Source organism: Sceloporus occidentalis, unplaced genomic scaffold (genome assembly GCF_023333645.1).
Source record: "Sceloporus occidentalis isolate IW3139 unplaced genomic scaffold, rSceOcc1.0.p SCAF_12, whole genome shotgun sequence".
In the NCBI taxonomy this organism is placed as follows: Eukaryota; Metazoa; Chordata; class Lepidosauria; order Squamata; family Phrynosomatidae; genus Sceloporus; species Sceloporus occidentalis.
Window position 1 is genome coordinate 14,301,219 of NW_028316992.1, and position 24,314 is coordinate 14,325,532.

General features: G+C 45.8%; 1 pseudogene; it reads right to left on the bottom strand.

Annotated features, from left to right (window-relative positions):
• Positions 1–687: 687 nt before the first annotated feature.
• LOC149305315 (uncharacterized) overlaps positions 688–24,314 on the bottom strand; it is a 76,950-nt pseudogene continuing 53,323 nt past the window's right edge.

Sequence of the window (24,314 nt, forward strand, 5' to 3'; positions counted from 1 at the left end):
GTGAGGAAAGCAGATGGGAAGAGAATCAATTCGTTGGAGATGTGATGCAGGAGAAGAGTGCTGAGGATCCCATAGACGGCCAAAAAGACACACAAATGGCCCTAGTACAGATCGAGCCAGAAAGCCAAGATGATAAAGTCGAGGCTATTGTACTTTGGCCACATCATGAGAAGGAATGCCTCACTGGAAAAGACAATATTGCTAGGAAAGGTGGAGGGAAGGAGAAAGAGGAAGGCTAACTGTGAGATGGATGAACTCTATTAAGGAGGCCATGGGTATAAATTTATAGGACCTAAGTAGTAGGGGAGGCTAGAGAGTCTGGACATGTCTCATCCACAGGGTCACCATGAGTTGAGAGTGATTCGAAGGTGGTTAACAATTACCACAAATAACTATGTAGTACACGAGAGATCAAAGACAAAGGCACACCAGTTGCTTTCATCTTATCTGGGCAAATGTAAGGTGAGGACATTCATTGGTGACCTGAGCCAGAGCATAAGGAGTGGTCTTTCACTGGTTGGTAGAAGCACAAAAGGAAGAAGAGGAGGTTCTCCCTGGAAGGCTGGCTCAGAAGAAATATGGTGGAACTGGGGTGGGGGAGATATTAAGCCAAGCTAGAATACCCTGGTGACCCCGGAAAATTGTTGGGGAAGTGTCTCAGGATCCCATGGTAACATACACTCATTCTTAATGGCACCGACAAGACTTGACAACCATATTGCTGAGTTGTTGCACTTTGGGCAAGCAATCGACATAGTAGAGGATGGTCAAGGGCTCCAACCCATGAGGGACGCAGCAAGGAGCAGCTGAGGCTTCTGGATTCAGCTTGTTGTACAAAGGAAGCACCTGGGAGAAAAGGTTGAAGAAAGAAAGAGTGGAGAAGATCAATTGACTACTCCTCTCACTTGTTGAAACACTTGGTTTCTTTAAAATGATTCTGCTGGGTTCCCTGGGTTCCTCTTATACCTTAAGCACTTATGGGACCCCCTTAAACATTTATGGGATCCCACCTCTCTATTTCCAGGGCCAAGCCTACCATTAGGTTAGGGCTGGGCATAATTTTAATTTTACTAGTTGTTTATGTCACAACTATTAAAATGTCATTCAGTGATATATTCAGTGAATTATGATTTATGGGTAACCTTTGTAATGCATCTGAGGAAGCAGACTGAAGCCTACGAAAGCTCATGCTGCCAATTTCTTTCTTTGAATTAGTCTCCAAGGTACTACAAGGTCTCTCCACATACTGATTCTACAGACTAAGACAGCTATATCTATGCATTAGTACAAAAAAGATTACTAAGGATTCTGTATGGTATGGTATAAGAGAAGGTCAATGCAGGGGTGACACCATGAGTTACTGCACCAGGAGATGCTAACCCTAGTGACACTACGAAGGGGAGAAAGAAACCATCTAAGGTGTCCCCTTAAGACATTCCTCCCTCCTTAGAAAAAGATGGAGCATCTGAAGCATGATGCACTTCATGGCCACTGGAGGGCATGTGAGGATCGCAGAGCTCTTCTTACTGACTTTGCATCCCCCCCATACCTTTCCAAATGGGCTCGTCTACCACCTTGGCCAGATAACGGACTTGCCGCCATTTCACCCACTCCAACACCCCGAGTCCCACAGTCTTCCTGGCTATGAGGGAAAACCAACTACATAACTCACAGGGGAACTCTTAACCATTGATAACCATTGGGAAGTCAAAGGCTTTCAGGGTCAGCATCCATAGGGTTTTTTTTTGTGGGTTTTTTCAGGCTATGTGGCCATGTTTGTTCCTGTTTCGCCAGCATATGTGGCTGGCGTCTTCTCTGAAGATGCTAGCCACAGATGCTGGTGAAATGTCAGGAGTAAACTCTTCTGGAACATGGCCACATAGCCCGAAAACCCACAAAAACTATTGTTAACCATTGAAAACTAGGGATGGGAGCAGAATAGAAGGGGGAATGTCCAGTGGACTTACCCACACAGCTGAAACCATGCCTGACAACTCTCTAGTATGATCAAATCCAGTGGCATCCTTACCCCTAGCGTCACCTGGTGTGTGTAGTGGGGCTACTGGGGCATGCTGGGCCCTTTGCTTTACTGCAGCAGTGGATATCTCCTCATGAGGAGGCCTTTATCACTGCCACAGCCTCAGAGGAGCACAGCAAGAGGAATCCCAACCAGGTGTCAGCCCTCTTCTGGGGTGTCTCCCAGTGTGGATGCACCTCCTGCACCTTCAATGATGCCACTGATCAGATCCACCAACACCACACTCTCAAGCCACCTCTGCAGCACAAAAGGGAGCCATATCCCAGTAGGGGTGGATCAATTCATTCTTTCTGACTGACTCAAAGGTGCTTGTGCAATCTACCAACTCCTCATCACAGGTGAACTTGGCAATGTAATCCATATCTATTAAGCTGAGGCTGACCATACCACTGACTGAGTGTACCACATTAGGGTGGTACTGGCAATACAAATCAAGGTCTCTTTTTGTGCTCCAGGGCTAAAGGCGCTGGAGCACAAAAAGCCCTCTCCTGATTCAACCTGAGGCAGGATGGAAGGTGAGACTGGCTCTCCTTAGGTAGGTAAAGATAACTTAGGGCCTGAACAGACAGGCCAGAATAAAGCTGCTTTGGGTCACTTTGGAGGTATGCTGTTTAAATGACACATGCATCTTAAGAGGCCAGAAGCTGCGCTCTAGTCCTTAGGACTGGAGCATGACTTTGGCGCAGCTTCCGGCCTCTTAGGATGCCTGCAGCATTCCCCAGCATTCCCTTTCCAATTCCCCATCCCCAGATCCCCAGCTACTCTCACAAGGCATGAAGTAACTGTTGTGTAGGGGAGCTGCAGAGAGTCTATGCTAGATCCAGGGGCTTTGGTTGGTGCAGAAGGAGGAAGGGGATGCCCACCTTGGCCCAAAGGAGACATTCGTCACCTGCGTATGTCACCAGCAGGATGCTGATCTCAGTGACTTTGAGTTCTGTAGGGTTTCTAGGCAAACCAAGCCTAACCATGGTCTCTTTTCTTAGGAACTTCATCTTGGACCCCTTGTACACGGCTTTGGCGCCTCTTTTACTGGACGTGACCAAAGTGCAGGGTCACCAGGATCCCCCTGTCCACCTGATGGCCGACACAAAGGCCAAGCCGAAGGAGTTGGGCTCCGACAGAAAGAGGCTGCTGAGGTACAACAGCTCTTTGGTAAGTTGCCATCCTGACCGTTAGTTTCATACTGTCCCAGTTTGGCAGAGAATCACTATGGCCTCCAGAGTACCCATTCAGGAAGGTGCACACGCGCATGTGTGCACGCACACACACACAGCAGCCACTGCTGAGGAATATACAATAGCAAGTACATTTCTATAGTGCTTATCAGTGAACTAGCACTCCTGAGCAGTTTACAATATGTAAGCCAATTGCCTCCAACAAACTGGGTACTCAGTTTACCAAGCTATGAAAGGATGGAAAGCTGAGTGGAGCCTGGAGCCTTGCCTGGGATTGAACTCATAACCGTATGGCTGCAGTACTGGCATTTAACCACTGTGCCACCAGGGCTCCTTAAGGAAGTCTTTGGAGAGCCCTTTTATGGTCTGTCATGTTTGCTGGAGAGAAGAAAAGGGAGGCAATGCCCTTTCTCATTCACCCGTACCACTCCTACTAGGTGTGCCACCCCACCAGGTGTACACCGTCTTCTGGGGTGTCATCCAGTGTGGTCTGTACCCCCCACACTCCCTAGTGACACCTCTGGAATCTGCAACTATCTGTCCTGGTTAATTCTCTGTCACCTCATTTTTTCAGGGGCTTTGAAAATGTCCGATTTCACTCTCCTCCTCCCACTTTCCCCCTTCTCCTCAGGTCATTTCAGATGCTGCAAAATGTGTTCCAAGTCCAAAGGAGTGTGCATCCCATCAACTCAAAAGAGGGGAGAGGGGAGGAGAGAAGGGTGCAGGGTCTTGCCCTTGCCACGAGTCGGAGGAAAAAGCAAACTTCTGTACCCTTCCTCGCTTGTGTGATCTTCATCATTAACAGCTTTGGCCATCTTGACCCCCTTCTGGTGTTTCTTGTCCACATGTGTCTTTCTTTCGCAATCTGTGAAATGCTGGGGGATATGGAAGAATATCTCTGGACCAAAATTGAGGGTGGGTCCAGTGGCCCTCAAGCCCAGAGTACTCCCCAGAACTGTTTTTAAAAATGAAATTTGCCTCTGAAATTAGGTGAGATATGGCTAAATGATTCATTGGTGAGTAAATGTAATAATAATAATAATAATAATAATAATAATAATATGTTTATTTATATACCACTATTCCATAGATCATAGCGGTGCACAGCAGTGAATAAAAACAGTTAAAAACAGCAAGAACAAGATAAAAACATAACAATAGCAATCATGCAAAGGGCTGAAGAGGTGGAATACATCACATTTCAGGGGGAGAAGAATGACAACAAGGTTCATGAGGGAAAGGCCAGGCGGAATAGATAAGTCTTCAAGTTTTTCTTAAACACATCAAGGGAACAAGACATACGGAGCTCATTGGGGAGAGAGTTCCAGAGTTGTGGGGCTGAAGCAGAATAAGCCCTCTGAGAAACAGCATAACGAACAACTGGAACTGTTAGAAGATGTACTATACATGTTGGGATAGTCAATCTCTTAATCAATCAATAATATTCCAGAAATGGCCTAAATTATATTATTTATTATACTGTATATTATATTGAAACATTTGAGACAAACTGGATCTCAAAGGCTGTAGCTTTTTGCTTGCTTGCAGAATGTAAAGTTTATTTCCTGGACTGAACTCTAAAGTGTTGAAATAATATTTGCAATGCACCATGTGCTTTCCTCCCCTTTTGCTTAGTCACTCTCTGAATAAGGGCTATTTTCTATTGCAGGTGACCTTTGCGGATGTGGCGGTATATTTCACCGAAGAGGAATGGAAACTGTCAACAAAGAAGCAGAAACTTATGTACAGTTATGTGACGATGGAGAATTATGAGAATGTGGCCTCTGTGGGTAAGGAACCCGAATCCATTGCCCTTCCTGTGAAGACTGAGGGTCCTTTCATAATTCACTGTCAGAGAGATATGATTCCACTTTAGAATTATAGAATCAAAGAGTTGAAATAGACCACAAGGACCATCCGGTTCAATCCTCTGCCATGCAGGAATAGACATTCAAAGCACCCCCCAAGAGATGACCATCCAGCCTCTGTTTAAAGACCTCCAAAGAGACTCCACCAAACTCTGAGGGAGTATATTCCACTGTTGAAGAGCTCATACTCTCAAGAAGTTCCTCCTAAAGTTTAAGTGGAATCTCTTGTCCCTGTGGCTTGCATCCATTGTTCCATGTCCTTTTCTCTGGAGTAGCAGAAAGCAAGCTTGCTCTCTCCTCAATATGACATCCCTTCAAATATTTGAACAGGGCTGTCATACCCACTCTTAACTTTCTCTTCTCCAAGCTAAACATACCTAGCTCCCTCATTCCTCAGAGAGCATGGTTTCCAGACCGTTCACCATTTTAGTTTCTCTTCTCTGGACATGCTCCAGCTTCTCAACATCTGTTTAAATTGTGGTGTCCAGGACTGGACACAGGATTATTGCAAGAGAGCCCTGACCAAAGCAGAATAGCGGCACTATTACTTCCCTTGATCTTGACACTATACTCCTATTGATTCAGCCTAGGATCACATGGCCTTTTTAGCTGCTGCATCACACTGTTGACACATGTTCAACTTGTGCTATACAGTTGGCCCTCTCCTTACGCGGAGGATCCGTTCCTTATCCCTCCGCGTAAGGTGAATTCCGCCTATGCTCAAGCCCCATTGGAAAGCTCAAGTCCGTGTAAAGCGTGCCTGTGTATGACGCGGGCGTGCTGTACTACCATTCCTAGTTCCCTTTCACACGTAATTTAATTGTCATAACAACTTCCTGTGGAATCTTGGAGTTTCTAGTTTTAGTGAGGCACTATTGTTCTCCGCTTTGTAAGGATTCTAAATATCCAATCCTAAACTGCCAATTCTGGAATTTTGTGGGAAGAAGCCATGGAGATTAATGCTTTTCCCCCAAAAGGGTCCTCAGCCCATTCCTGAGCAAGTTTCCTGGCTTTTGTGGCCCCTCTTCCAGCTGTTTGATGCTCTGGAGAGGCTTTGTGGGGAAAAGGCCTCCCTTGGCCCTGCAATGGATCAGAGAGGACCCAACAGTGGCAAAATGGCCCCCACTTCCCCTCTGAGATCCCCTGGGGTCCCAATCCCAAACAGTAATCCATCCCAGTCTTGGAGATGTCTTAAAACTGTTTTAAGGCTCATCCCTAGCACTTGACCCTCACCAAAATTGGAATCCAGGTCCCAGACCCTTGTTCTGCCAATAGTGACCTCTGGATCCAGCCAAGCTTTAGAAATTCCTGAATCAAACAGATTTTCATAGGCATCTGAAATAGGGTTTTGTGTTTTATTTAGGTGGAAAGCAAAACACACAGACACATACATATAAGTGTTCATGCACACACGCAAGAACTTTGTAACAAAGGTGGGAGTGGTGAATAGATGTAAGTCTTTGATAATGGTGATACGTTACCTATCCAGATCTTTATTCCAATTGTTGAGGATCTGGAACGGAGAGAGGTCAGTAGTTCCTGCGACAATTGGGGTTGGTGAGTGCATTGAGGTGCTTAGCCATGAAAACAGTGTCTGTCTGTAACTGGACTGGCATCGAAGAATAGCAAGTCGGGGCTGATATTTATACTGAAATTGGTGCTTGGGGTCAGAAACTGAGGGTTCAGAAAGGTTTATATCACTTTATATATTATATATGTCCTGTGTATAGAAAGAATGGGGTGAAACTGAATTGAATGCAGTGGGTGTTTCATGCAAATACCTCAGACAAAAGGGATTAGCACACCGCTTCTCAGGTCCTTGTTGGCTCTGAATTTCTATCCTGTTCACAAGCCAATGTACACTACAATCTGAGGGTGACGCTCCCAGATGCAGCTCAAAAATATCATAGCAGAGTACGGATGCAAATATCCAGATATAGGTATTGGCAAAACACTGATCACTTTCCACACTTAAAAATAAGTCACGGACACAGGAGATTTCATTCGGTTCTTTAACTTGACTTACAAAATAATACAAATAAATGAATGAATAATTTATTATGGCTCATGGCCAGATGTAAAAACAATCAAACAAAATAAATACAAGTATTAGAAAGCATCACAATACTAAATTGTATTCTAGCAATAAGGGTAAACATCCATTCATAAAATGAAATCCTAAACCTGACAGGTAAAAATTGCCCTAAATAACTTTGAGAAATATAGACTTAAAATAGGAGCTTTGGCACGGTTGCTTAGAAAGTTGTATCCTAATTGAGTATCTCCCACGCTGAGTTATATAACATTTCGGGCGGAATACAAGCTACACATGGCGTGTTTATAGTGGCAACCACTCATCCAGACTTCTAAAAGGATTTATATAAAAGAGAACAGTTAATTAAATATAATGCAGAAAACACCATATAAAATCATATTAATTTCAAAAAGGAAATTTCTGCGATAAATAATCACAGCTGCACAATATCTGGCAACTTTACCAGTTACCTGCTCCTAATAATACAATTATTTGCAAGCTCTCCTCTCCGACTTCCATCAACTTCACCATCCCTTGTACACACAACTCCAATCCAATCCACACCAATCCGCATGTGAGCTGTATACTTTATTGGTTGTGAGTCATCTGGTGCCACACAGCATGAAGCATCCTCTGCAGTTAGCTTGCATCATGCCTTGGGCTCTGACTCAGGACTCTATGGCAGTCTCACAGGATATGATGCCACCTGTCAATCAACGTATTTCCACACATGTTTAATAGAATATTTTTTCAACAGTCTTTTGTCTGACTATCTGCTTCCAGTGATTCCTTTATGGCAGCCCCTCTTCAATCTCTTCTTTGCTAGCTCCTATGAGTAAGGTTACAATTGTTCCATGGATTTAGGGTATCTGCAACAGGCTCATGCTCAGGTCACTCACACCAACTTTATTAATTTAATCTCAAATTGGGAAAGGTGAACGGGGGCTGGATCTTGGGGTAACGCTCTCCTCTCTTAACTTTGATATTTAGTCGTTGTCCTTCTTTACAGAAGAACATTTCAGTCATGAGAGAAACCACACTGGAGAGAAGCCATACAAATGCCAGCATTGTGGGAAACATTTTTCTACAAAGTCAGACCTAGTGAGACATCAGAGAGTCCACACAGGAAAGAAGCCATACAAATGTCACCATTGTGAGAAACATTTTTCTACGAAGTCAGACCTAGTGACACATCAAAGCATAAACACAGGAGAGAAGCCATTCAAATGCCAGCATTGTGGGAAAGGTTTTTCTGAGAGGTCAAGCATAGTGATGCATCAGAGAGTCCACACAGGAGAGAAGCCATACAAATGCCAGCATTGTGGGAAAGGTTTTTCTTGGAATTCACATGTAGTGACACATCAGAGATCCCACACTGGAGAGAAGCCATACAAATCCCAGAAATGAACTAATATTATTTTTGTCAATAAGGAATAAAAAAAAATATATTTTCAATCCAATGCTGCCAAGAAAAACCCTTGTAATTTTGTTTGTAAGGTTTGTCTGTCCATATGTCTGTTTGTATTTTAAAGTTGTATTTTGTTAAGTTTAGGTTTTAATTGCTAATAGTACAGATAATTGGTTAGGGTTGTAAATTTGGCTGGGGATTGTGGGTCATGGTATAAGTTAGCTAGATGGGGGTGCTGGGATTTGTTGCAGCTGGCTAGAATAGTTATGGGAATGATAGCTTTTGCAATGTGAGGGATGTTGGCTGAAGAAAGTTGGAGGCTGGTGTTAACAGAAAGGGGGCTAGTTTCTGGGAATGGCAAAGGGGGCCTTGTTGCCTATGGGGCATAGACTGTGGGAATTGGAGGTAGGGGCTAGGTTTGGGAGAGGGTGATGTTTTAGGTTTTGGGGTTTTAATGAATTGTTTGGATTATAGTGGGCAGTTCTAACTTAAACACTGAATTTGTATTTGTTCGCAATAAAGTTCTTTGCTGTTTCAACACATTGGACTCTTTGGTGCACAGAAGTTTTGTATTTGCCCAAAACTCACACTTACTTCTCTGCTCAGTCCTGAGCTCCATTCCCAGCCATAAGAACATCAGAGGCAAACACACATATGTGTGTGTGTGTGTGTGTGTATAACTGTGTGTGTGTGTATATACATACAGTATACACAGAAAGACTTTATTTCCAATGCAGATCCTTCCTTTCCTGTGTTTCCTGGGCTCCATGGTGGCCTTTTTGAAGTCTCCTCAAAAGAAGGTGGGAAGGGGAGGTTGCTGAACCCCCAGCACACCCCTTCCCTTTCCTCAAAGGCTGCCAGTGGAATAAACAGCAGCAGCAGCAGTAAGGCTCTGGTGATCCCTGCACATGCTCAGGAGGGTGCCTTTGGGGGCATGTGACATGCGCAGTCTCAGCCGCAGAAGCCTTTGCTGCCCTCACAGTCTATTCTGAAGAGAGAGGGAAGTTGGGGAGAGCCCTCGTTAATTTGGAGGAATGGCTGGAAGGTCTTCTGGGGGGCTCTTGGGGGATTATAAGAAGGAAGGAAGCTCCTCTTCTCCCCCCCAAGAAAGGCAGGGGGACTGCCAGGCCTCCTCTCCCTCTTTCCTTCCCTGCCCCCTCCTGGGGGATTCCTTGGGGCCCAGGTACTAGGGGGGTTATTATGAGAAAAGAAGGCGGGGGGACCCTTGGACAGAGGCATGGCCATGGAGGGGAGGGGGATCCTAAGGTAAAAAGGGCTTTGAGGAGCCCCCTCCCTCCTGTAAAGTGGGGCAGAGGAGAGACCCTCCCTTCTGATGCCTCATTTGGGGAAGAGTTTTGTGCCAAATAAAGAGCATTACACAGCATAGGATTCAATAGCATTGGAAACAACATTTTAAGGGGGGGTGGGAGTTTTCTCTGGGGGAGGGGGCTGTGTGTGGGGGGCAGAGAAGAGCCCAGATCTAGGACAAAACCAAGATGACAGAGATGGAGGGATCCCAAAGCCCCTTCTGGGGAGACTGACACCCCCTGGCAATCTGGGAACTAGCCTTAAAGGCCTACAGGATCCGGATTAGGCACCCCCCATATACATATCTTTCCCTTCACAACAACCCTGCAGAGGAGGACCAGCAGATAGACCCACAGCCCCAGAAAGAATGCCCTCCCGATTCTGGGTGCATGCTGAAAGGGCCTTGGACCCCCTTGAAGGGATGTATGTTAAAAGAGGAGAAGGAAGGAATAAAGGAGTGAAGGTGCCACTTAGGACTCACCTGAGATATATCATAGATGCATCTCTTAGGGAGGGCTATTTTCCATCTTGCTTAAAAGAAGTCGTGTTACAGCTGTTTATGGAAAAGCCCTCCCTCAATCCCTTGGACATGAACAATTACAGACCGGTCTCCCATCTTCCATTTCTAAGCAACATGACTGAGAAAACAATTGCTTTTCATCTCCAAGCGGTCTTGGATGAAACAGATTATCTGGACCCATTTCAAACTGGGTTCAGGATGGGATACGGAGTCAAAACTGTTATGGTCGCCTTAGTAAATGATCTTTGCTTGAGCATTGACAGTGAAGTGTGACCCTGTTGATGCTTTTGGATTTCTCGGTGGCTTTCGATACCATCGACCATGGTATCCTTATGGAAAGCCTGAGGGAACTGGGGATGGGGGCAATGCGTTGCAGTGGTTCCAGTCCTCTCTCTCAAGCAGATTCCAGATAATGATGCTTGGGGACAGATGTTCCTCTAAAAGGGAGCTTAAATTTAGCATCCCTCAGGGTGCAATCCTGTCCCAAATGCTATTCAACATCTACATGAAACCGCCTGGAGAGATCATCTGGAGGCATGGAGTGGGGTGTTATCAGTACGCTGATGACGCCCAATGATATCTCTCCATGCCCCAGACCTTAGCGTCAACTAAGGAAGGCATCTCCCCTCTGAATGAATGTCTTGAGGCAGTAATGGACAAGATGAGTAAAAACAAATTGAAAGTGAATCCAGATAAGACAGAGGTACTTGTTGTTGGAGCCCCTAACCTAGGTATGGAGGTTTGTCAACTGGTCCTGGATGGGGTCACACTTCCCCTAAAGGACTATGTTCGTAGTTTGGAAGTGCTCCTGGATCCTTTGCTCCAGATGTCAGCTCAGATAGATGTGACGGCAAGGAGTGCCTGTTATCAGCTTCGGTTTTTCAAAGTCGTGGTTTCTTCCAACCTTCACTTCTGTTCCTTTCTTTTACTATGATATGCCAGCTGTGCCCTTTCCTCAAACCTGAAGACCTAAACACTCTGGTGCACTTGCTGGTAAGCTCATGTCTTGACTTCTGCAATGTGGTCTACAAAGGGCTTCCCTTGCACCAAGTCTGGAAACTTCAACTGATCCAAAATATGGCAGCCAGAGTGGTCACTGGAATATCTAGAGGTGACCATATTAAACCTATACTAAAGTCTCTTCACTGGCTGCTCATTAATTTCCAGGAGCAGTACAAGGTGTTGGTTATAACCTTCAAAGCCCTTCATGGCTTGGGCCCACCTTACTTACGGGATCACCTTCTCCCATACAATCCACCCCAAACATTAAGCACCTCTGGTAAAATCTTACTGCAGCCAGCAAAAACTAGGCTGGCTGCAGTTACCCAGAGGACCTTCTCTTCTGCTTGCTATAGGGAAAGGTTCACTTGTGGGGAGATTGTATACAATCCGCTTAAAACATGGTGTGGACTCTGAGATGGTTCAAGAAAACATGGTTCAATGGCCAAGAAATCTAGGACACAATATTGAGATGGAACAATGGGAGTTAACTTGGAAAAGGAGGATAAAATACACCGCTTCCCAAGCCCTAAGGGAAAACGATTGCAAAGTATTTTTTCCGATGGTATTTGCAACCTGAAAAAAATACATAAAATATCTTAGAATAGTTCAGATAGATGCCGGACGTGCGGAAATGAAAAGGACACATTTCCCCATCTCTGGTGGTTCTGTGTAAATGTGAAAGAATACTGGCATAAAGTACATTGTATAATATCTAAAATGTTACAAGTGAACGTAAAATAGGAACATTGGATCTTACCTGTGAGATGTTCATTTTCAGCGGTAGAGGTGGGAATATCCTATAATATGGGTTGATTCCACCTCTTGCTCCGAAATAGGCAGGAAAAACAGACTTGAAGGAGTCGATGGCACCAGAAGGAGCAACCCTCTCCATCCCTCAGTCAGTATTATAGCGGAGGATAGAAAACAAACTCAGAGAGCATTCAATGCAAATCTAAGTATAATCAATAGAAACTATCAACCAGCCTTGCAGCAGAGCCAAGGGAAACAGCCTCCTCAGTTCTGGGTAGGGAGGATCTTCCCACCTCCATCGCTGGAAATGAACATCTCACAGGTAAGACCCAGTGTTCCTTTTACCAGCGATGGAGGTGGAAACATCCTATAACATGGGACTTACCAAAGCTCCCCGACCAACGGGTGGGTGAACTGAGGCATGTCACTTATGTGAGAGCCACAAGATGTGTCTTCCAGAGGAAGCCTCTTTGATTCAAGCCCACCCAACAGTGGTGTGAGAATTGAGAACCTCAGGCTAATGACCCACAACCAACTTAATGTAAAACTTGTAAGTTTATTGTAAGATGCATAGCAGAAGTAACCACAAGCACGTCTTTGCAGAATCTGAAGGCACAGGGAAAAGTTCCCACTTTAAAACCCCACCCAGGACTCAATCCTCACGGCAAACAGCCGCCTTACAGTTGGAGAACCGTTACCTTCTATCCCACTTTCCAAACCCCTTAGAAGGGCCCTATCCACAAGCCAAACCTCACCCTTAATATTCAACCTTATTTTCCCAACCCCCAACACTATGCAATGTTTCAACACACAGAACTATCTAGATCAATATATATATTAAACATACAACAGTGATCATATATGAGCTGAATACATGAAGTGAATATTAAGTAACTAGGTATGTCTAATATTCTACTTGATCTTAACTGGTTCTGACAAAGTGTGACCCTGCTGGTGCTCTTGGACCTCTCAGCGGCCTTCGATCCCATTCACCACAGGATCCTTCTGAAATGCCTGTTTGAGCGGGGTTTTGGGGGCAGTGCTTTGCATTGGTTCAGGTCCTACATCTTGGGCAGATTCCAGATGGTGTCGCTTGGGGACAGTTGTTTGTCCAAGAGGGATGTCAAGTTGGGCGTCCCTCAAGACGCGATTCTGTCCCCAATGCTATTCAACATTTACCTGAAGCTGCTGGCTGAGATCATCTGGAGACATGGGGTGGGATGTTATCAATATTTCTCTATGTCTCAGACTGATGCAGTGACTAAGGATGATGTTTCTCCTCTGAATGGCTGTCTTAATGCGGTAATGGACTGGAAGAGTAAAAACAAACTCAAATTGAATCCAGGTAAGACAGAGAGACCCCTAATCTGGGAATGGAGTTATGTCAGCCAGTTCTGGATGGGTTCACACTTCCCCTGAAAGACTCTGTCCGCTGTTTGGGAGTGCTCCTGGATTCATCGCTTCATCTCATGGCTCAGGTGGATGCGACGCTCAGGAGCACTTGTTATCAGCTTTGGCTGATACGCCAACTGAGACCCTTCCAGGAGCAGGGAGACCTTGGAACAGAAGCACATGCACTGGTCACCTCTCGGCTCGACTTCTGTAACGCACTCTACATGGGGCTACCCTTGTTCCAAGTTCAGAAACTTCAATTGGTACAGAATATGGAAGCCAGATTGGTTACGGACACTTCTAGAACTGCCCACACTACACCGGTTCTTAAATCCCTCGACTGGCTGCCCATTAGTTTCTGGGCAAGATACAAGGTGTTGGTTTTAACCTTTAAAGCCCTCCATGGCTTGGGTCCTGACTTCTTGTGGGAGCGCCTCCTCCCATACCATCCACCTTCAGACTCAGGTCCTCTGGGAAGAACCAGAAACAACTCAAGAAGACCAGACTTTCAGCGGTGACCCAGAGGTCCTTCTCATCAGCTGCTCCCAGGCTCTGGAATGACCTCCGGATGAGATCCGTCCTATTTCTACCTTGGAAGCCTTTAGGAAAGCTATTAATATGGATCTCTTCCGGCAGGCCTTTCCAGACTCGAACAGATCTATTGAGTTGCTTCTCCCTGCCCCTGCCCCTTACTCGTGCCAACCTTTTTACTATATTGTGTTTTGGATGTTTTAAATTTTCTTGCTGTTTAATAGCTTTTTAAGGGTCAATTAATGTTTTTATAATTGGGAGGAGGGTTGGGGGTTTGGGGGATTTAATTGTATTTCTTAAATTGTATGTTATTTTATGACTGTAATCCGCTTTGATTCCTTTGAGAAAAGATGGAATATAAATTATTATTATTATTATTATTATTATTATTGCATCCCTTCAAGGGGGACCAAGGTCCTTTCAGTATGCTCCCAGAACCGGGGGGGGGGGGATGTTTCTGGGGCGGTGGGTCTCTCTGTTGGTCCTCCTCTGCGGGGGTTTTGTGAAGGAAAAGGTAAGTATGTGAGGGAGGGTGCCCAATCCGGATCGTATGAGCCTCTAAACCTAGTTCCCAGGTTGCCAGGGGATTGCTAGAGCTTTGAGATCCCTCCATCCCCCTCCTCTTGGCTTTGGCCTAGATTTTGGCTCTTCTCTCCCCCCCCCCCCCCCCGAGCCCCCTCCCCCAGGACTCCAGAGAAAACTTATCCTCCCCCCCAAAATGTTATATCTAATGCTATCCTGAGTGATGCTATTTGGTACAAAATTCTTCCCCAAATGAGGCATCAGAAGGGAGGGTCTCTCCTCTGCCCCACTTTCCAGGAGGGAGGGGGCTCCTCAAAGCCCTTTTTACCTTTGGAGGCCCCTCCCCTCCATGGCAATGTCTCTCTCCAAGGGTCCGCCCTGCCCTCTTCTCATAATAACCCCCAAGTAGTTGGGCCCAAAGGAATCCCCGGAGGAGGGGGCAGGGAAGGAAAATGGGAGAGGAGGCCTGGCAGGCCTCCTGCCTTTCTTTGGGGGGGAGAATCCCCAAAGAAACCTTCCTTCTTATAACCCCCAAAGGCTTCCCAGAAGACCCTCCAGCCATTTATCTGAATGAACAAGGGCTCTCCCCACTTCCATCCCTCCTCAGAATAGACTATGAGGGCAGCAATGGCTTCAGGGGCTGAGACTGTGCATACATAGATGTCCCCAAAGGCCCCTCCTCAGCATGCGCAGGATCGCCAGGGCCGAGATGCTACTGCTTATTCTGCTGGCGGTCTTTGTGGGAAAGAAAGGTTTGTGCCTGGGCTTCAGCGGCCTCCCCTTCTTTCCCTCCTTCCTTTCTTCCTTTGAGGAGACCACAATAGAGACCAAGTAGCTGGACTCAGGAGGGAAAGGCATGAAAGGAAGGCTCTAGTTTGGAAATATAGCTGTCCCTGTGTATCCTGGATGTTTGTGTGTTTGCCTCTGCTGTTCTTATGGCTGGGAATGGAGCTGAGGACTGAGGAGAGAAGAAAGGGTCAGTTTTGGGCAAATTCAGAACTTCTGTGCATCAAAGAGTCCAGTGTGTTGAAATAGCAAAGAACTTTATTGCGAACACATAGAAATTCAGTGTCTAAGCCAGAACTGCCCACTCCCATCCAAACAAGACATTAAAACCCCCAAACCTAAAACTCCACCCTCTTCCAAACCTAGCCCCCCCCCCCCCCAATTCCCACAGTCTATGCCCCACAGGTAACAAGGCCCCCTTTGCCATTCCTGAAATTAGGCCCTTTCTGCCTCCAACTTTCTTTAGCCAACATCCCACAAATTCCAAAAGCTATCATCCCCATAACTATTTTAACCAGCTGTAATAAATCCCAGCCCTCCATCTGCCTAACCTATACCACGACCCACAATCCGCAGCCAATTTTACAACCCAAAGTCATTATCTATACAATTAGCAATTAAAACCCAATCTTAACAAAATACAACCTTAACATGAACAGACATATGGACAGACAAACATTACAAACAAAATCACAACAGTCTTTTCTTAGCACTGCTGGATTGAAAATATATTTTTTGCATTCCTTACTGACAAAAAGAGTGTTAGTTCATTTCTGGGATTTGTGTGGCTTCTCTCCTGTGTGGACTCTCTGATGTCTCACTAGGTTTGACTTCCGAGAAAAACATTTCCCACAATGCTGGCATTTGTATGGCTTCTCTCCTGTGTGGGTTCTCTGATGTCTCACTAGGTGTGACTTTGAAGTAAAAGATTTCCCACAATGTTGGCATTTATGTGGCTTCTCTCCTGTGTGGAGTCTCTGATGCCTCACTAGGTGTGCCTTTGAAGAAAAACATTTCCCACAATGCTGGCATTTGTGTGGGTTCTCTCCTGTGTGGAGTCTCTGATGTTTTACTAGGTCAGACTTCAAAGAAAAACATTTCCCACAATGCTGGCATTTGTATGGTTTGTCTCCTGTGTGGACTCTCTGATGTCTCACTAGGTGTGACTTCTGAGGAAAACATTTCCCACAATCCTGGCATTTGTATGGCTTCTCCCCTGTGTGGACTCTCTGATGTGTCACTAGGTGTGCCTTTGAAGTAAAACATTTCCCACATTGCTGGCATTTGAATGGCTTCTCTCCTGTGTGGGCTCTCTGATGTGTCACTAGGTGTGCCTTTGAAGTAAAACATTTCCCACATTGCTGGCATTTGAATGGCTTCTCTCCTGTGTGGGCTCTCTGATGTGTCACTAGGTTTGACTTCCAAGAAAAACATTTCCCACAATGCTGGCATTTGTATGGCTTTGCTCCTGTGTGGACTCTCTTATGACTCACTAGGAATGACTTTGAAGTAAAAGGTTTCCCACAATGCTGACATTTGTATGGCTTCTCCCCTGTGTGGACTCTCTGATGTGTCACTAGGTGTGCCTTTGAAGTAAAACATTTCCCACATTGCTGGCATTTGAATGGCTTCTCTCCTGTGTGGGCTCTCTGATGTGTCACTAGGTTTGACTTCCAAGAAAAACATTTCCCACAATGCTGGCATTTGTATGGCTTTGCTCCTGTGTGGACTCTCTTATGACTCACTAGGACTGACTTTGAAGTAAAAGATTTCCCACAATGCTGACATTTGTATGGCTTCTCGCCTGTGTGGACTCTCTGATGTTTTACTAGGTCAGACTTCAAAGAAAAACATTTCCAACATTGCTGGCATTTGTATGGCTTCTCTCCAGTGTGGACTCTCCGATGCACGACTAGGACTGACTTGTAAGCAAAATATTTCCCACAATGCTGGCATTTATGTGACTTCTTTCTTGTGTGGACTCTCTTGTGACCGACAAATTCTTCTGTAAAAGAGGACAATGAGTGAATCACAGTGTAAAGACAGGAAAGTGTTACCCCAAGATTTAGCCCCACGTTCACCCCTCCCTATTTGAGATTAAATTAATTAAGTTGGTGTGAGTGACCTGAGCATGAACCTGTTCTGGATGCCCCCAAATCCATATAATGATTGTATTCTTACTCATAAGAGCTACCAAAGAAGAGAGTGAAGGGGAACTGCCATGAGGAAATGAGTAGAAGCAGATAGTCAGGCCATTGAAAAATATTTCATTAAATATATGTTAAACTATTTTAATTGAAAAGTGGCATCATTTCCTGTGAGACTGCCAGAGAGTCCTGAGTCAGAGCCCAAGACATGATGCAAGCTAACTGCAGAGGATGCTTCATGCTGTGTGGCACCAGGAGATGACTCACAACCAATACAGTATACAGCGCACATGCGGATTGATGTGGGTTGGTGTTGGGTGTAGAAGAGATTGTGAAGTTGATGGAAGTCAGAGAGGAGAGCTTGCAAATATTTGTTTTATATTGCAACGCAAGCTAAAGAAACTCCAAGGACTTGGAGGAAATCAACTGTGTGTCAGTTATTTTTAAGTGTGGAAAGTGCTCAGTGCAATGGCTAAACACCTCACTACACTCGCCAGCCCCACTTGCCATTGGAGTTACTGACTTCTCTCTCCTTTCTGGACCCTCAGCAATTGGAATCTAGATATTACCATTAGCAAAGCCTTACACTATTCACCACCCCCACCTTTGTTACCCAGTTCTTGTGTGTGTGCGTGAACACCTATATGTATATATGTGTGTGTATGCGTGTATTTTGCTTTCCCCTAAATAAAACACAAAAACCTATTCGAAATGCCTCTGGAGTTCTATGTGCCTCTGGGTCTGGTATAGTTGGGATGAATCCCGGGGTCACTGTAGCCTCACTCTCTCCTTTGAGCTAAGTACAGTGCTACCTCGGGTTACGAAATTAATTCGTTCCGCGGCGCCGTTCGTAACCCGATAAATTTCGCAACCCGAAAAGGCGCTGGAAAGCCGCTGGAAAGCCGCTAGCCGCGCTTCACATTTAAATTTCGCGCCGAAAATTTTTTCGTAACCCGAAAAAATCTTCGTAACCCGGAACAGTTTTTTTAAATCTAACTTTTTCGTACCCCGGAAATTTCGTAACGCGGTGAATTCGTATCCCGGGGTACCACTGTATGAAATTCCCCTAAAAGCATAGCACTTGTGGGTGTCCTACCCAGACTCCAGCATTTCGAGTGACAAAGGGCCTCTGGAATCAACCACGGAACTAAGCAAGCTCAGGTTGGAAAAGAAACATGAGAGAAAAAGGGATTATTGTGTTACCTTTCTCTCTCTTCATAGACATTACTCACAATTCCTAAATGGAACCCTTAATATGTATGAAAACAAGGGCCTGATTTCAAGTTCAGTTCTGAGGTTCAGTGCTCTACATGGGGATACCATTGTAACAAGTTCGGAAGCTTCAGTTAGTTCAAAACGCAGCAGCCAGATTGGTCACCGGAACATCTAGGTCAGGCCATATAACACCAGTTCTAACATCTCTACGTTGGCTGCCAATTAGCTTCCGGGCGCAATACAAAGTGTTGGTTATTACCTTTAAAGCCCTACACGGCTTGGGCCTGAGCTACTTGAGGGAACGCCTCTCCCTACACAATCCGCCCCGCCCTCTCAGAACAAAGAGCAGTCTAAGAACAACTTCTCACAGAGCATACACAGCCATGGCCCCCAAGTTATGGAACAACATGCTGGAGGAGATCCCTCTTATCACCATCTTGGATGCTTTCAAGAAAGCACTTAAGACAGTTCGCTTCCAGCAAGCTTACCCACCCGACCTCTTGTAAAGAACTTAAGGAAAAATCCCACTTCTGATCACAATTGTGCATTTTAAACGATGTTTTTATTTGTCCCGAATTGAGTTTTTGGCAACTGGTTGTTTTACTGTGTGTAAATTGGATGCTATCGTTTTTTGTGGCTATTTTATGGTTGCAATACCACCTCGATCCGTTGCGAGAGGGGGGGGAAATACAAATAAAACTTATCATTATTATTATTATTATTATTATTATTATTAAACTCTATCAGGTTGGAGGCTTCCTACCAATCCCCAAGGCCCCTCTCCTGGCCCATCCCAGAGGTCCCTTCCTTTCCGCACAGAGCTAGGCGATCCTGGCTTTGCTCCTGCCTTCTGGCTCCCAGAGGTCTAGAGTCATAGAGTTGGAAGAGACCACAAGGGCCATCCAGTCCAACCCCATTCTACCATGCAGGAATCAAAGCATCCCTGACAGATGGCCATCCAGCCTCTGTTTAAAGACCTCTAAGGAAGGAGACTCCACCAACATCTCTGAGGGAGTTTGTTCCATTGTCGAACAGCCCTTACTGTCAGGAAGTTCCTCCTAATGTTGAGGTGGAATCTCTTTTCCTGTAACTTGCATCCATTGCTCTGCGTTTTAGTCTCTGGAGCAACAGAAAAGAAGTGTCCTACCTCCTCTATATGAAATCCCTTCAAATATTTAAACAGGTTTATCATATCACCTCTTAACCTTCTCTTTTCCAGTCTAAACATTCCCAGCTCTCTAAGCCCCGTTCCTCATACGGCATGGTTTCCAGACCGTTCCCCATTTTAGTTGCCCTCCTTTGGACACATTCCAGTTTCTCCATATCCTTTTTGAATTGTGGTGCCCTGAACTGGGCCTGACCAAAGCAGAATAGAGTGGAACTATTACTTCCCTTGATCTAGATACTATTCTTCTATTGATGCAGCCTAAAATTGCATTGCCTTGTTAGCTGCCGCATCGCACTGTTGACTCATCTTTAACTTGTGGTTTACTTAGACTCCTAGATCCCTTTCACACGTAGTTTCATTCAGCCAGGTGTCCCCCATCCTATATCTGTTCATTTCATCCCCCTCCCAGCCTAATCCCCTTCCCTTTCTCCCTCCACTCTCCAACCTTCCCTCTTGCTCATCTGCACTGCTTCAGCATTTCACCTTCACCATCTCTTTCCTGCCTTTCGATTTTTCACATTTTCTCCTTCTCTCTATCACAGATACACACCTATTTATGTGATGCATAAAAGAGACACTTTGAGGCTCATTTGTTGAGAAAGGTAGAATAATCAATATACAAATAACCCAATGGGAAAGGAAGAGCAAGGGGGCTGGGACCTGGTCTCCAATTTTGGTGAGGATCAAGCACCAGGGAGCACCCTTAAAACAGTCTTAAGACATCTCTAAGACAGAGCTGGGCTATTGTTGGGCATTGGGGGGGGGGGCATCACATGGGCCCCCAGGGTATCTCAGGGGCAACTGCACAGTGTATTGCCATAAAATAGGAATCATGTTTTGACCCTAAGTATTGCATCCCTTTGGGGAAGTGGAGGCCATTTTGACACTGGTGGGCCTTCTCTGAGCCATTGCAGGGCCAAGGGAGGTCTTTTCCCCAAGAAGCCTCTCCAGAGCCTCAAAAGGCTGGAAGAGGGCCAAAAAAGGTGGAAAGATACTCAGAGATGTGCTGAGTACCATTTCAGTGAGAAATGCATTAATCTCCATGCTGTCTTCCCACAAAAGCCTAGAATTGGTGTGATATCTGGGGGCGGAACTAAGATTAAGAATAAAAAAGTCCTTTGCTTGCACCAAAAGGTCTATTGAGAAACTCAGGTAGAAGCGCCCATTAACATGTCTAAGCAGTCTCTGAAGTGTCTAAACCTTTTCCCTCCATCGTTAACTATCTCCACACTCCTACCCTTTCCTCCCCCTTCAGCCCCTAAACAGTCTGGCTGCCAAGGTACCTCTTGCCTTATTCTCCACTGTTCACATATGCCTCTCCCCCCGGGGGCATGTCTGCCACCCAAAGCTCACAAACCAGTCAGTTAAGAGCCTCCACAACTGGAGGTTGGATGGTGCTTGGAATGTGTATTCCTGCATGGCAGAAGTGGGTTGAACTGGATGGCCCTTGTGGTCTATTCCATCTCTATGATTCTACAATGCTAGTGGATTCCGGTTCCTTACCCACAGAGGCCACATTCTCATAATTCTCCATCATTATATAACTGTACATAATTCTCTGCTTCTTCGTCAACAGTTTCCATTCGTCCTCGGTGAAATATATCGCCACATCCGCAAAGGTCACCTGCAACAGAAAATAGCCCTCATCCACAGAGTGACTAAGCAAAAGGGGAGGAAAGCACATGGTACATCCAAATATTATTTGATCACTTTAGAATTCAGTCCAGGAAATAAACTTTAAATTCTGTCAGCAAGAAAAAAGCTACTGCCTTTGAGACTCAGTTTATCTTGAATCTTTCCAATATAATATACAATATAATACACAATATAATTTAGGCCATGGCTGGGATACTGATGATGGATTAGGAGACTGACTATCCCAACACATACAGTACATTTAGCCACCAAAGAATTATGGTGCATTTAGATATTTCTTGCCACATTTGAGAGGCAAACGTCGTTTTTAATAACAGTTCTGGGGAGCACTCTGGGCTTGAGAGCCACTGGGCCCACCCCATATTTAGATCCAGAGATGTTCTCCCATAGCCCCCAACATTTCACAGATTGGAAAAGCAAGACACACATGGACAAGTAACCCAGAAGGCAGTGAAGATGGCCAACGTTGTTTATGAGGAAGATCACGCAAACTAGGAAGGGCACAGCAGCTTGCTTTTGCTTCAGCCTCCTGGGAAGGGCCATATCTTCCTTCTTTCCTCTCCTCTCCCCACTTTTGAGTTGATGGGCTGCAAACTCCTTGGCACTCCTTATGCAGAAATTGATATGAGCTGAAGAAAGGGGAAAGTGGGAGGAGGAGAAAGAAACCAGGACATTTTAAAAGCCCCCGAAATAATGGGGTGACAGAGGATTAACCAGGACTGTCTCTGCCAAACTCGGGCAGTATTTTATTTGCTTCCTTTCATAAATTGACCCAGCAGTGACACAGATGAAGCTATTAGGATAGTGACTCACCGAAGAGCTATTGTACCTCGGCAGCCTCTTTCTGTTGGAGCCCAACTCCCTTCGCTTGGCCTCTGTGTCGGCCATCAGGTGGACAGGGGTTCCTGGTGGTCCTGCACTTGGGTCACTTCCAGGAAGAGAGGCCCCAAAGCCGTGTCCAAGGAGGCCGAGATGAGGTTCCTGAGAAAAGGGACCAGGGTTAGGATCTGCTTGGCGAGAAACCCTGCAGCACTCAAAGACATAGAGAAAGGCATCCTGCTGGTTATATACGCAGGTGACATATGCCTCCTTTGTGCCGATGCAGAGGTGGCCATGCCCTTCCTCCCTCTGCACCAAACAAAGCCCCCTGGACCTAGCTCCCCTACACAACAGATACTCCATGCCTTCTTAGAGTGTGATGGTGAACCTATGGCACGCGTGCCAGAGGTGGCACTCAGAGCCCTCTCTGTGTGCACATGTTCCATCGCCCCAGCACAGAGTTTGCCAGAGTTTGTTACTAGAAAGCCAGAGGGACATGGCACTTTGCAATAAATAAGTGGGTCTTGTGTTGCAGTTTGGGCACTCGGCCTCTAAGAGGTTCACCATCACTGGATTAGGGGATGGGAATTTGGAGAGGGCCCTGGTTATGTCCCTGTAGCTAGATGTGAAATCAGTGCATCATAAATAAATGAACCAATAATCTGCTGAAACCTCCAGAGTCCCCAGTGCTTTTCCCCACCATCAGCCCCTTTCCCAAGAAGGCTGCATCCGCACTGTAGAAATAAGGCACTTTGACACCACTTTAACCGCTCAGTGCTATGGAATCCTGGGATTTTTACCTTTGGGACACTTAGCCTTCTCTGCCAGAGAGCTCTCATGCCACAACAAACTACAAATCCCAGGATTCCATAGGATGGAGCCAGCAGATTTAAAACGGCTTCGATCCGGATCATTTCTATAATGCAGATAAAACCTAGGTCTGTTGTAAAAGGATAGAAGCACCCAAGTCGAATTTTTCTCCTGTAAAAATGGTTTTGCTTTTCAAAAATATAAGCAGTTTTTCTGTCTAATCCTTATTCTTCTTGTTGTTGTTGTTTGTTTGTATGATTGTATACATCATTCTTGGTAATATGAGATGGTCAGTCTGTCTCCTTCCTTCTTGCCTGAAAATCTATTAATAAGAAAACTGGGGAGACGTTTAAAACCTCCCAAAGGAGCCACTTTTGGCCTTGTTTGGGGGACTAGCCTCCTCTTAGAAGCCAAAGCCCTATGTTTGTGAATAAGAAGAATAAGGCTTGTATTAAAACTATCCTCCCCATTTCTGACCCCTTTTAAAACCCATGTTCCCCAGAAGGAGCAGAGCTGTGTAATAAGAAAACCCTCTCAGAAAAGAGACGCAAAAGACACACAAAGGACACACTTCCTTCCTTTTGGCCCAAGGAGCCTGGCCTCCTTCTGACTCTGGAGCCTCAGGAGAGAAAGAGATGCCTCTGTTCAACTGAGGCTCAGAGAAGGTTCTGGAACCTTATTCCCCACAGTCACAAGCAGCACAAAATGGCTGCCAGAACACAAAATGGCCAGGGATGGTGGGAGGGCTGGGGATTCCAGCCAATCAGGGCCAGGGATGGTGGGAGGGAGGGGATTCCAGCCAATCAGGGCCAGGGATGGTGGGAGGGAGGGGATTCCAGCCAATCAGGGCCAGGGATGGTGGGAGGGAGGGGATTCCAGCCAATCAGGGCCAGGGATGGTGGAAGGGACTGGGATTCCAGCCAATCAGGGCCAGGGATGGTGGGAGGGAGGGGATTCCAGCCAATCAGGGCCAGGGATGGTGGGAGGGAGGGGATTCCAGCCAATCATGGCCAGGGATGGTGGGAGGGATGGGGATTCCAGCCAATCAGGGCCAGGGATGGTGGGAGGGAGGGGATTCCAGCCAATCAGGGCCAGGGATGGTGGGAGGGATGGGGATACCAGCCAATCAGGGCCAGGGATGGTGGGAGGGATGGGGATACCAGC